At 35.0% G+C, this 12,481-nt stretch overlaps 1 long non-coding RNA gene across 3 annotated transcripts in view; it reads left to right on the top strand.

Moving 5' to 3' along the window:
• LOC121073576 overlaps nt 1-12,481 on the top strand; it is a 64,356-nt gene that overhangs the window by 45,553 nt on the left and 6,322 nt on the right. For 2 of the 3 annotated variants that reach the window (XR_005821821.1, XR_005821813.1), the window contains exon 3: nt 10,222-10,271. This is a non-coding gene — a long non-coding RNA (uncharacterized LOC121073576). Of the gene's footprint in view, nt 1-7,732; nt 8,759-10,221; nt 10,272-12,481 lie in introns of those variants that run through there. The other variant, XR_005821822.1, reaches the window with a different exon arrangement.

Genomic DNA, 12,481 nt, shown 5'->3' with positions numbered 1-12,481 from the left:
TTCATGTATATTCATTTTGTCTGTTTTATTTTTTTCCCTCATTTTGGAATAGTCTCCTTCTACTCTTCCATTTAACTAAAGTTACACGTAAACACTAAGCCCAAAACTCAGAAAGACATCCATAATGATATTCCTGGTGATTTAAGAGACAGCACAGCTATCAAACACTGTTGCCCAAGGCTAGAATTTGCAACTAAATCAGCTAATGAGGGTAAGAGCTGAAATACCAGTAGGTGTCTATCTGCATCTTTAGGCACCCAAGTAGCTTTAAAATACAGCCCGTTAGTCTCTCCTCCATTTGTTGAATGGCAATTATAGTAATTTCTCACTTTGCAATTATAATATGAAGACAAAGATTGTGAGATGCCTAACAACCAAGATAGAAAGGGGACAGCAAACAAGAGCATCCTTCCTAGGTCCTAATCTCTTATTCTTGGTTAAGTCAGGCTGTCTTGCTGACATTATGGTGTTTGTCATAATAACTACATTACTGCTAAAAGACCACTTTATCTTTTTTCATTTTTATTTTCATTTTTTAATTATAACCTATTTAGCAGGAAGAAGCTGTGAGATTCAGAAAAGGTTTACGGAAGAAACAATCTGTATTTGCATCGCATGTTTCTTAAATGACTAATGTGACTTATCGTCTTATAAGCCACCATTTTTATGTAACTTGAGAGATGGAAAAATTGTGAATCTAATAATTGTTCTTAAAGCAGCTATTGTTAGAGGTGGTTTTGTACTGTGCTGGCTGATGAAGCATGATTTTGCATTGGCACTCCTTGTGATTTCATTGTGCTCTTACTAATTCTGTGATGCCAACTATTGCTAACAGTGTTTTTCCTATCTGTCACATTACTTTTTCACTGTCAAGAGGTACAGGTTAAATACATTTAATGGAATGTTTGCATTGAGGAAGCTGTAAGGAATATCTGCTTTAACATTCTAATCTCGTTAGAGAATGGCAGGATATTAACCATAGAAACTCACGAGGCTGAATGAAAGAAATATGCTCTAAAGCTAAACTGAGTTGATAGCTACTCGTAAGTACATTAATAAGCAAAAAAATAAGAGTATTCTTAAATGTCCTGAAGGATTTATAATTTCTTCCTTATCTGTGGCTCATACAGAAAGATAATCTTTATAAACAAAATATATGTAGACTGCAGGTTTTTTCTAATAACTTTATGAAATTAGTGGTTTATTTTAAGGAGACATTAAACCAAATTCTCCTTGTTACACTGTTACAGAGCTAGAATGATAGCTCTAGATGTACTCTTTTGAAATTAAGATACGGCTCAGATTACTTCAAGCATAATTAATCTGTAGCTAGGAATGTAATGTTTACTATTGTTTCACTGTAGGAAATATTTTTTTTCCTCTCCAGTCTTGGGACCTTTACTCAAAGAAAGAAATTATTTTGATGATGCTACGTTGCTTTCTACATTTAATCAGAATATTTGAATATGTTCATTAGGTTAGTGGCCATTTTATATACAGAAGGAGTCAGTAGAAGTTCAGATAACTTTATGGAAGAACTGTTAATTATTTTAATTATGGCAGCTATGTTAGAAGTTACAATAAACAATTGGGACACATTCCCTTGCATTCCCTTACACATGTCCATATCTGCATTTTAAAATGCACTTCTGAACCAGAATAGCATGGTTACAATTAGGAGTAAAAAAAATGTAGTCAAGATTTTTTTAAAATTGATTTTAAACATCTAAGTAGGAGTTTGTTGTTTTTTAAAAAAGTGTGCCAGGAGCAGCTTTATAGTTGAAATAAGTACAAGGATTTTTAGTTTTGAAAAGCCCAAATGAAACTCTTAAATAGAAAATGTAGAAAATACTATATGAAAAAATGACTAAGAAGACTATTGTCTCCTTATATGCCCAGATAGAAAATTTCTCAAAGGTTCACAGATTCATAAACCCTTTGCATTTGACATCTTCAGTGTACCTGATGAACGTGAAAAGTAGGATGAATTCCTGCATGACAGACTCTACCTTTGAAATATGAGATAACAAATCATTTCATTAAACCAATTAGTTGGTACAGCCTGGGAAATAAGTTAAAAAGTGTATGCAAGACATGCAATCTAGAGGTTATTCAGCAGGTTCCTAAATGGAGAGCTTTTCTAGAAGTGGAGGTAGATTAAAAAGAACTTGAAAAGAAGCCGTGAGATTTTTCCCAAACATGGAAACAGACGGCAGGAAAAGAGAATAGGGGCTGTGGTGAAAATAAGAAGCAAGATCTTTTTTTTCATACTGAATTCGAAGAAATATTTTGAAGTTGTTCTGTACATCATTTGATTCATCTAATATGTGATACTCTTTAACAGCAGTTACTGGGCCAGAAAAGATACATAGAAACAGACATAACTCAGTTTGCAGATATAAACAGACATAGAAACAGACATGCTCAGTTTGCAGACATAAAATTTATTTCGAAGTGCAGAGAGGTGAAGATATAGAGGAATGAAAGGGATTATGTACGTGAGGGAGGATGTAAGTAAGGACAGACATAGGAAGAGGTATAGAAAGTAATTAGTAGTATACCAAAGATGGACTGGGAAGTGTGGGTTTTTTTTTTTCTGATTTTTCTCCCTTCATCTTCAATAAATGAATTAAGCAACATTCGTAATACAGTGTTACAAACAGAACATTATATATATTTTTTCCTTTAAACATGGTCTTTGATTAATCTGAAGATATTTCTGAAGCCAGGTGTGCAGAGTGATGAAAGCATTGGTGGCAGGTAGTTCGGTGTGTGCAGTGTCATCCCATTGTCTTCAGCTGAGGGTATGTCTCCTGATGCTTAAACATGTTGTTACTTAAGAAAACAAAGGAAACTACATGGAATGCAGGCAGTAGAAAAACCCTGTACTACAAGACTAAATCAGATTTCAAATCTCAGTGAAAAATATCTACTAATGGTAATTCGTTGTACCCTAGTTTTGCTCCAAAACACTGGGCAACCAGACTTGGAGCTGGCACTGGAAGAGGAAGGCCCTTGTGTGCCACAATGCTGAGGCCTGGGACAATTTTCTACTTAGGACTGCCAAGTGTCAGCTTGTGGCCAGGTCAAAGGGGGATCTGGCTTCCTAACAGGCCTGCACCAGCCTGACGTGCCCCGTGGGATAATGGAGAGCAGTAGCTCACATCTGCTGTTCTGTTTGCAGCCCCGTACCTTGTAGAAATAGCAGCTGCAGCTGAACGGAAGCCAGTTCCTGCAGGGTGGGGTGAGCCTTTTGAATACATTTACTCAGGCTCTGAGCTTCTTCCCAGGATTTGATTCTGGGAGAAGTTTTGCCCTTTTGTTTTGTAGTTTTTACATTCAGTGTTTCACAGCCAGTTCAGCTTTGGCTACTTTGAGGCCTCTAAAGAAGTCACTTGTGCCTGACAATGGCCCTGGCACAAACTTCTTACAGTCTGCTTTTTCCCTGCTGGTTCGTTCATGCAGAGTGGGTCTGACCTACTACACCCCACCTCTAAGTTTGAATTTGAGTTGGGGTTTTTATTCTCACTGATCAGAGGGAAATAGAGCTTAAAATAAAAATTTCAAGGACAATATGTCAGGGTCTTTCTGTGACAAAGTACCTCACCTGGGTAGATCTCCTCTGTTCTTTGCAAATATGTTAGGCATATTCGCTGTGCTTTCTTTCTTTCTTCACAAAGATTTTTTTTTTTTCATACATATACACATATGTGTGCACATAAATAAAATTAGGATTGGTATCTTAAATATCGAGTGACAGAGTATATGCACTCAGTTCAAGATGTAACTACTTACAGCAGTGATTAAAGGTCAGCGTTTAGGAACAGTATTACCTGATGGTAACAAAATTGTTTTGGGAGATTTACAGGGTGATGTTTGGTGGGTGACAGATCAGTGCAGGGTTGATACATTATTTTTAAATATGTGCTTGTCTCTGTGTGTATCCTTAAGGATAGTAAAGGAATTTCCTTTGCAGATAAAGGAAAAAAGAAAAAGAAATAAAAAAAGAGAAAGAAAGAAAGAAAGAGAGAGAGAGAAAGAGAGAAAGAAAGAGAGAGAGAAAGAAGGAAAGAAAGAATATTGTAACTTCTAGAGAATTCCAAGTAGTAAGAATTTTTAAACTCAGTGGTAATCATGTTTGGAAATTTAACAAGTAATCCAAGAAATAACATCAATTGAGGTAGAGAACAGTAATATCTCATAAAGAACGTCCAGCTTGAACCTTTAGAGTTTTCACTGCCCTGCTTTTCTTTTAAAAGCACATTTCTTAACACAATGGCAAAGCTTGAAAATTGTTTAAAAGTATTTTTTTCTTAGTTGGCAAAGCTTGCTTCACAGAAGCCACAGAAAGAAGGATTGGAAAAGACCCCCAGATGTTATGCTGACCACTTCTTTGCTTGGAGAGGGGATAAACTGTATTTACTTCATTCCCAACAAATGTCTGTCTAACCTGTTCATAAAAACCTCTGAGTGAGATCCCTAAATCTCCGTGGGCAATCTGTGGCAGTGCTTCACTGTATTTAGCCTTAATTTTTTCTCCCCTCACAACCCACCTTTTCCCCTGCCCACTCCCTCAGAGTACCTTAAATCTCACTGCATCATTCACTTTATGTGATGATCTGGAATGCAGTGCTATTTGCTTTTAGAAAACTGTATGAGCAACTTGTCTGCTAGATAATTGTTCAGTTACTTTGGCAGTCTTGTACTTCAATCCTACAATAATAAATTCTTGCCAGTCCCTTGTGATCTTTATGTCTGCCTCATGATAATTGCTGTTTTTCCTGAAGCTGCAGTTATTGAATTACTGAATCCCAAATCTTCACTTTTGTATCAGAAGGAAAAAAAAATCAAGGTGTAGATTGTGTCATGCCCCCCTGCCCTGCCTCAGTTGGAGAAATATACTTACAAAACCAAAAAACAAAGGAATTAGCATTATTTCTTTAATTATTTATTTAAGCTTGCTTTATGAATTTTTAAGCTTTTAAAATGTTTGGGCTGCTCGTTACTAGAGGTTTTGATCCTACGCTTATGTGAACGTCTTCCCTGGTTTCTGTACAAGCATAAAAGTCAGCCCAGAGAACTGAATCCTAAACCTTAGTAATTTTTATCAGCAAGAATATGTTTCTACTGTTTGCAGAGCCAGCGTTGAGTTGAGTACTACGTTGTCCTGTAGAGCCTGAGATGGTTAATTGTTCATTAATACTGTTTTATGAAACCACGTGAAATGGTGTTTGCAATCCGTAACACTATCAAATCATGCTAAGGAGTGTAGTGCCCACCAATAGAAATTGAATATTAAAGAGGTTCAGAAAGTATGATAATGAAGGAACTGTACTCCTACAAAAAGGAAAATATTGACAGAAAGTGTTTGGATGTGGCAGATGATTCAAATCTTTTAAACTCATCCTCAGGAGGAATTTCCCTGTTTTGTCACATTTGCCCCTAGTTTTTCAGTATGAGTATTCATTTTCATGCAAACATTACTTTTTATGAGAAATAAAATAATTTCATAAATATGTGAGAAAAACTAAGTCATAAGGATCTGTGACTTATAAGTAATGTTTAGGATTTTCTAAATCTGCATTAAACTGGAGTTGCTTGTTTCAGATGAGTTTTGCAAAGTTCTTCAGAAAATAGTATTAAAGAGGGGGTTGAGGGGAGAGAAATCCCAACTGTCCCTCAGTTTGTGTATTATTAACACATACCAGGTGTCTCTTTTATAGATTATGAGTTGTGACTGAATGAATTTTAATACAAAACTGGAACTTCTCAAGTTAGTGAAGTACTAAAAGCTCTAGGTATTTTGCCTGTATATCATTTTTAGATTGTTACAATGGTCAAAATAGTTAATTTTGTCCTTCCCCTACCCCAAAGCAAAATACATCTGGTGTTTGTTGGCTTTCTGCAAATGATGGCTGGACTTAGTGGCTTTGACCCTGTTTCATTGTGATTAAGATTGTTAAGATTTTATGCTTTTAGTATCTGTTTTACAACATTTTCATTAATGTGTATTTTATTAAGGTTCAAGTGGCTTGTATTTTTATGGTCGCATCTGGTCTGTGTAAACCGGGCTCACATTTAAAAGGCTACTTGTCTCAGTCCTGGACATGAGAGAATGTTGAAGTAAAGTGGGATGCGTATGTGTCAATTGTATGGTGGTACCTAGAAAACTTCATCTCCTGGACTGGCTGACCGTAACCTTATTACTTAAAGAATGGAAAAGCATTGTGGCCATGTTCATATCCTTGGGTTTGTTTATTCTTTCATTCTTCATATTTCTACATTTCAGTGGTTTATAATGTTTGCCTTGAAAATATGAGTAGTTATTCTTGAAATGTGGTTCAGAATGTCTTCATGCATTTAAGCAGATATGCATATAAAATATAATCCCAATATGTTATTGGAATAATGTAGTTTTTCAGAAACTGAATAAGAAGAAATTCTGTCTGTGTCCAAGTCAAGGAATCTTGTGTTTAGTTTCCCATAACAATGGTATGACGTTTTTCTCTCAATATTCATATAAATTACTGAGTGTCTTGGTATCAGACTGGCTGCATGTTGTATAAGCTTCTCCTACAAGCACTATTTAACTTGACTTATGTTTAAAAGAGAGAAAAAAATAAAGAAAAACGATGTTCTCATGTTTTATTCCCAGAGATTATGATGTTGCTAAGAAGTAAAATAGGAATGCTACAAAAATAAATCAAAATCATACTGTATTAAAATAACTAGTCTCTCAGACTGTACATCCAATGAAAATATTGTTTCCCTTTTTCATATTTCTATTATCATATCCCTTTTCAAGTGCTTATTCTAGAGCCCTGAGAATTTGATGGCAGACTCAAGGCCTGACTTTCTTTAAAAGTGACTGTTCTGTAAATTATTTGCTGAAGTACTGATATAATTCTAATACACCAGGATGACAGCTGTTCACATGCAGAAATGCACAATTGTTCAACAAAATGAAACATTCGGCATTACCTCTTTAAATTCTTTTCTCTAAAATCTGGTAACATTCCTGCGGGCAGAATGGAGGCTTTGTTATAAGTTCTGAAGTAAAGTCCTCATTAACTATTCTAGCTGGACTTTACATCCTTTTCTGGCTCTTGTGCATCAGAACTGGCCATTCTACATCAACTTTTCAAAGAGCAGATCATTAGTCACTGCACCAAGCCTGTCTGAATTTAAGATGCGTTTGGACTGTGCGCTTAGTCACATGGTCTAAAATTTTGGGTGGACCTGTGTGGTGCCAGGAGTTGGACTCGATGATCCTTGTGGGTCCCTTCCAACTCAGGATATTCTATGATTCTATGAAATCTTGTTGCTGTAAAGTACTTTCGAAAATTATACTCAGAGCTCTTGCTGTTAATGTACCTCAAAACTCCATCAAAATTCTTTATTTATTGTTTTATCAGTTTTTTTTCTTTTGCTCCTCCAGCACAGACTGCCTGTCCTTACCATCAGTTGTTCCCTCTTTCTTCTATGAGATTATTTTTGTTAATGACTCAAGCAAGGGTATTTTAATATGTTCTGTATAGGTAAACGCATATACATGAACACAGGTATTTTTATGCAGAGGAGCACACAAATTTTCTCAGAGCGTAAGATGGGAGTGAAACATACTCATTGATGCTGATAAAGAAATTGCACTGATAGGGCTCAGGTGCTTTTTCATTTCCACTTTATTTTTTTATTTTTTATTTAATTTTTATTTTATTAATTTTTTTTTCAGATTAGTCAGTGCACTCAAGATTTGGAGGTAGACATTATCAGCAACGTTGATCAGCAACTCACAAAGGCCCTTTGCCTTTCCAAGGCCATTTTCTGGAGAGCCTCCTGACTTTTTAGTGGAACATTGTTTCCGGTGCTGAGGCAGCAGAAAGGCTTCCATGCAGTCAGTCTTGTCACTCAGCATTGGAAGAAGTCATAAGATGTGTGTTTTGTTTTGGATATAAAGCTGTATTGATGCTCCACTTGTGTTGAGATCGACCTGTCTGGGGATCACTTCAGTTCCTTTGCATGAGAGGGTAAAGCTTGAGTAACAAAAGCTTTTGTTTTAACTGGAGAAAATTATAGCTGAAATAGGTGATGCCTCACTGTGGTCCATACGGAGTATGAGAGAGCTCAGTTTCTCTCAGCCAAATTAATGAAATGAAGAAAAGGCTAGATGCCTTGAAACTGCTAGATTAGCAGCCCACAGCAGAAAGTGTGGCAATTCATTTGTGTGCATCTGTAGTTTGAGAAGAAGAACTTTATGTCTGCAAAGTTTGGATCTTATTGCTCCAGGACAAACCTGACAATGAAAAAAAAAAAAAAAAAAAAAAAAAACCACCAAAGCTCAATAAACATTGAACATTGGCTTCTTGAAGAGTTCTGTCAATATAATCCTTGGGACAGATCTGCATCTACTGAATTAGCTAGTGGCTATTGAAGAGTGTCCTGCTTCTGTAGTAAAATGTAGTATGTTCCCCTATAGACAAGGGGACACAAGTTGCCTTCATAAAGCTTGAAGATAATTTTTTCTTTGTTTGATGTATGGTTGTCTCTGTAACTTCTGAAAAAACAATAGTGCTGTCTCCTATCACTAGTGAGCCAAGTGCAGCTGTAATCCAGGGGCTAGTCATCATAACTTTTCAGTGCAAGATTGCTTAATTTTTCGAATTAGAAAGTCCTTTGTTACATGTAGAATACATGTACTGTTTCAAAGTGTTTTGCCTGCATGAAACCATTTTCCATTTTTTGCTTTGCTCATGCACTACCTATTGCATAAACATGATATTTTATAATTTAGTATATTATAATATACTTTATTATTACTTTCTTAGAGTGGAATGTTAATTAAAACTAGTTAGCATAAAAATACTGCACTTTGTGCAACTTATTAGGCTTACTTTTCTGAAATTGTATTATGTTGTATTTTATTTATTATGCTCTTAGGTCTCAGAATAACATTTTACTGCTCTTTTGAATTTTATCTGAAAATGCACAAAACCTGAAGAGGAAGTGATTGTATATAAACTTCAAGATAGAATATTGTCCTTTGACAAGAGAAACTAAGAGATTCAGAAAGGTTTACCAGAGCTTGAAAATATTTTTACAGTCTCAGTGATATGAAAAAGGGATTATTTAAAACGATACAAATATTAAGTGTCTTATGCACGCCATTTTAGAGGCATGCTTCATGAGAGCCAAGAAAATCATGTTGATCCCTAAATACAGTTGGTTGATGTTGAAAATTTTGGACTCGGAAGTGGAGCAGTACCTGATTGGTTGGCCAAGAAACATGGAAAATAAGGTTCATATTTTAACAGTGGTAAGTGATCCAACAGGAGACTATCAAATGCGGTCTGGTGTCATGTAGAATGAATGTGCTGCCAGCAGATGGCAGCAGAATGGAAAAATAGGCACATAAAGATGAGATAGTGGACAAAAGAACTCAGATTTCTAGCAGCTTAGTTTCACTAGCTCTTTTGACTATGCAAGGTAAGTTGAGGTTTAATTGGAAAGGGGAAATGTCCAAGGCATGCTGACTTTTGGTGTGTAACCTTGGAATGCAAAAAATTCTAACCAGTCAGTTCTGATGGAAGTTTTAAAACAAAGATTATTTTAAACATAATTACACTAGTAAATATAGTTTGTATATAAAACTTCTGACATTTCACTAGTCATATAATGTGAAGAATGATTAATTCTGATGTCCTGTTGAACAAACTCATTACAGCAGAGGAAAATGGAGAAGTATTAATTTTAATTGGGGCTGTCAACTTATGCCCACTTTAGAAAAGAAATAAAGCCTTTAAGCTGGTTCTGTCTGCACATATCTTAGTTAGTATTTGATTACCCTGTGTGAGAAGCTGCACATAACTTAAATGCTGTGAATATGTTTGGTATTTCTTTTTCTTTGGTGGTGTGTGTGGGTGTGTGTGTTCCCAGAAGAGAAACAAGGAGGAGTGAATGAGGTTTAATTTTCATCTTTATCTTAAAATCTGCTTTAGTACCATCTGCACTTTAGAGAGAATATGCAATACTGTCATTGTTCTGCATGCTTTATGGTGTTCTTTACTCTGAACTTTTATTCTTATTAAAGAAAGCACAGGATTGAAACCATAGGTATATACCTTTTAATGGTGTGTGTATACAGTTTTATGCTACATTTGTGATGTATAGTATAGTCAGGCATGCCAATCCAAAGCTAAATTTTAAAAAATGCTTTTTAAACAGGATTTGAGGCATAGACAGATGTTACCAGTGACCCACCAAAGATGAAAAAGGTAAGGGAGAAACATTATTATTTCTACTGTTCCTTTTTAATTTGTCCTTTTTTTTTTTTTTTGATTTGACATATTTATATATCTATATATTTAGAGAAAAGATGTATGCCTTTAAAAAAAAAAGAAAAAGAAAAAAACTTTGCCAAAAATAAAGACAATTTGGGAATTGTTTTAAACCTCAAAGTCTGCATTGCTTAATCTACTAGTTAGCTGGTGATTTTTCTGTATTGCTTTGTGCAAAGAAAACTGAGTAGGAAACTCACATCTATCTGCCTATATATCTGTGTGTATCTCTATGTCTGTACAAGTTGCTTATGAATGTCTTGCCTCATATAGCACAAGCTTATGCCCTGTTGAATTTTTGCTTACAGAGTTCAGCTTTTGAGGTTTTAGAGGCTTAGCCTGATATATTTGTGGGGTAAACAGCTTGAGACAGATACCTCAATTTTACTTAATACATGCAAAAAAATGAGCATATGTTTTATTAATGGTTGCAGTGGCTATGCCACTATATTTCTAGAGATTTTCAAATGCCAGATTTTCTTTTTGTCAGATCAAATGATGAACACATTTTTTCACAACTGCATTCAGTTCTAAAAGCATGCAATGAAGTACCTTGATTTTAATTGACCCCTGTGTAATCTTAAAGAAATCATTATCCTATGTTTCAGACAAAATCTGTTTTTAAAGCACTTTAAAAAAGTAATATCATTTGGTAATTAAAAGCAGTATGTGCAATGGAGTGGCTGTCTTACTGATGTAGTGAAACAGTAAGGGCCTACCCTTACCATAGTACAGTAAGCAAAGCACAGTGACTATCACACTGCAGTTTACCAGCCACAGTGTAGATGAGCAGCAAAAGTGTAATTCCTTTGACCCCCACATATCATTTGCACACATCTCTATTTCTTTCATTTGAATGTTTTTCTGGTGTTACTTTGAAATACTGTCTTTTAGCTTATTGTCCATATGAACCTGGCACTTTTTAAATCTGGAAGCAAAGAAACAAGTAGTGGAAGTTAAGAAATTCCACTGACCCAGTTAAATATAATTACAAGGTTAGAACTGGGGCCAGGATATTTGAGTTCTACATGTAACGATTCACTGCTCAGGCCCTTTTGAATGGCATTACCTCATCTTGAATCCATTCAGGAAAGGAGTTGCAAATCCCACAAGAATGGATCTGAGTTATCCAAGGTCATTGTATGAACAGAATGTGGACAATTCTTTTCACGTTTTCAGTTACAAAGGGATGCTTAAAACTACATACGAAGCAGCATTTTATGTATTAATATTAGTTGGGTTTGGGCAAAAATGTATTTGTCAGACTCGATTCTTTTGCATTGTCTTTCCCATATGTTTGACATATCAGGTGCAAGAGAGTCTGATCGGAGTGTTAGGAGGAAGGAGAGTATAAATATGCTAAGGTGCTTTGCAAAATAATGGCTTTATGTGAGCAAATGACATCAATTGGAACAAATTACATACTGCTTCCAATGATGTAATCCAGAAAGTTTGAATTGCTTTTAACGCTTTTCAGTCTGAATAAATTTCTTTTCTTTTGAGTTCTTCCCAGTAATCAGCTTTTATATTGCAAGCAGCAGGCTCGATCTTTGTTTATTCCTCCTTTTTGAACATTTGGTGATAGAAAGGACAGGTAGGAAAAAAAAAAACTTTTTATAAAATTATTAGTCATTTAGAAATATTTAGAGGTTTAGATTTTTTTTTTTTTTAACATTGATTAGTGAGCTGAAGCGGTCTTCTTTTCTAATGTGCATGTTTTTATAATGCCTCTAAATAGTGACAGAGATAACAGGCCAAGTATAAATTTAAAAAAATTAAGACAGGAGATTTTTTTTAATCTACATTCATTTTTCTGTATATAGACAATAAACATTAATTTAATAAAATGAGGCTATGAAACAAGGTATTGTGTAAAGACACAAATGTACAAATAGAGTTTTTTAGTATATGTAGTGATAATGTGATTAGAGCATGGAAAGAATGGAATTTTAAAGTGCTTGCTAAAATTAAATGGAAGCCTTAATCTTTCTTGTATGTTTTGTAGATCTTGAAATAATACTCATTGTCATTGACATTTTGATAAAAAGAATTCATAGTTATGAGATCTGCATTTAGAAGAATCTTTGGTTTATCTGAGAATTTTCCAAAATTTTCTGCTGTTTAATTTTAAAGTTTATCCTTGTAAA

This window comes from Cygnus olor, chromosome 1 (assembly GCF_009769625.2).
Source record: "Cygnus olor isolate bCygOlo1 chromosome 1, bCygOlo1.pri.v2, whole genome shotgun sequence".
NCBI classification, from domain to species: Eukaryota; Metazoa; Chordata; class Aves; order Anseriformes; family Anatidae; genus Cygnus; species Cygnus olor.
This window is presented reverse-complemented; position numbering and strand designations above follow the sequence as displayed.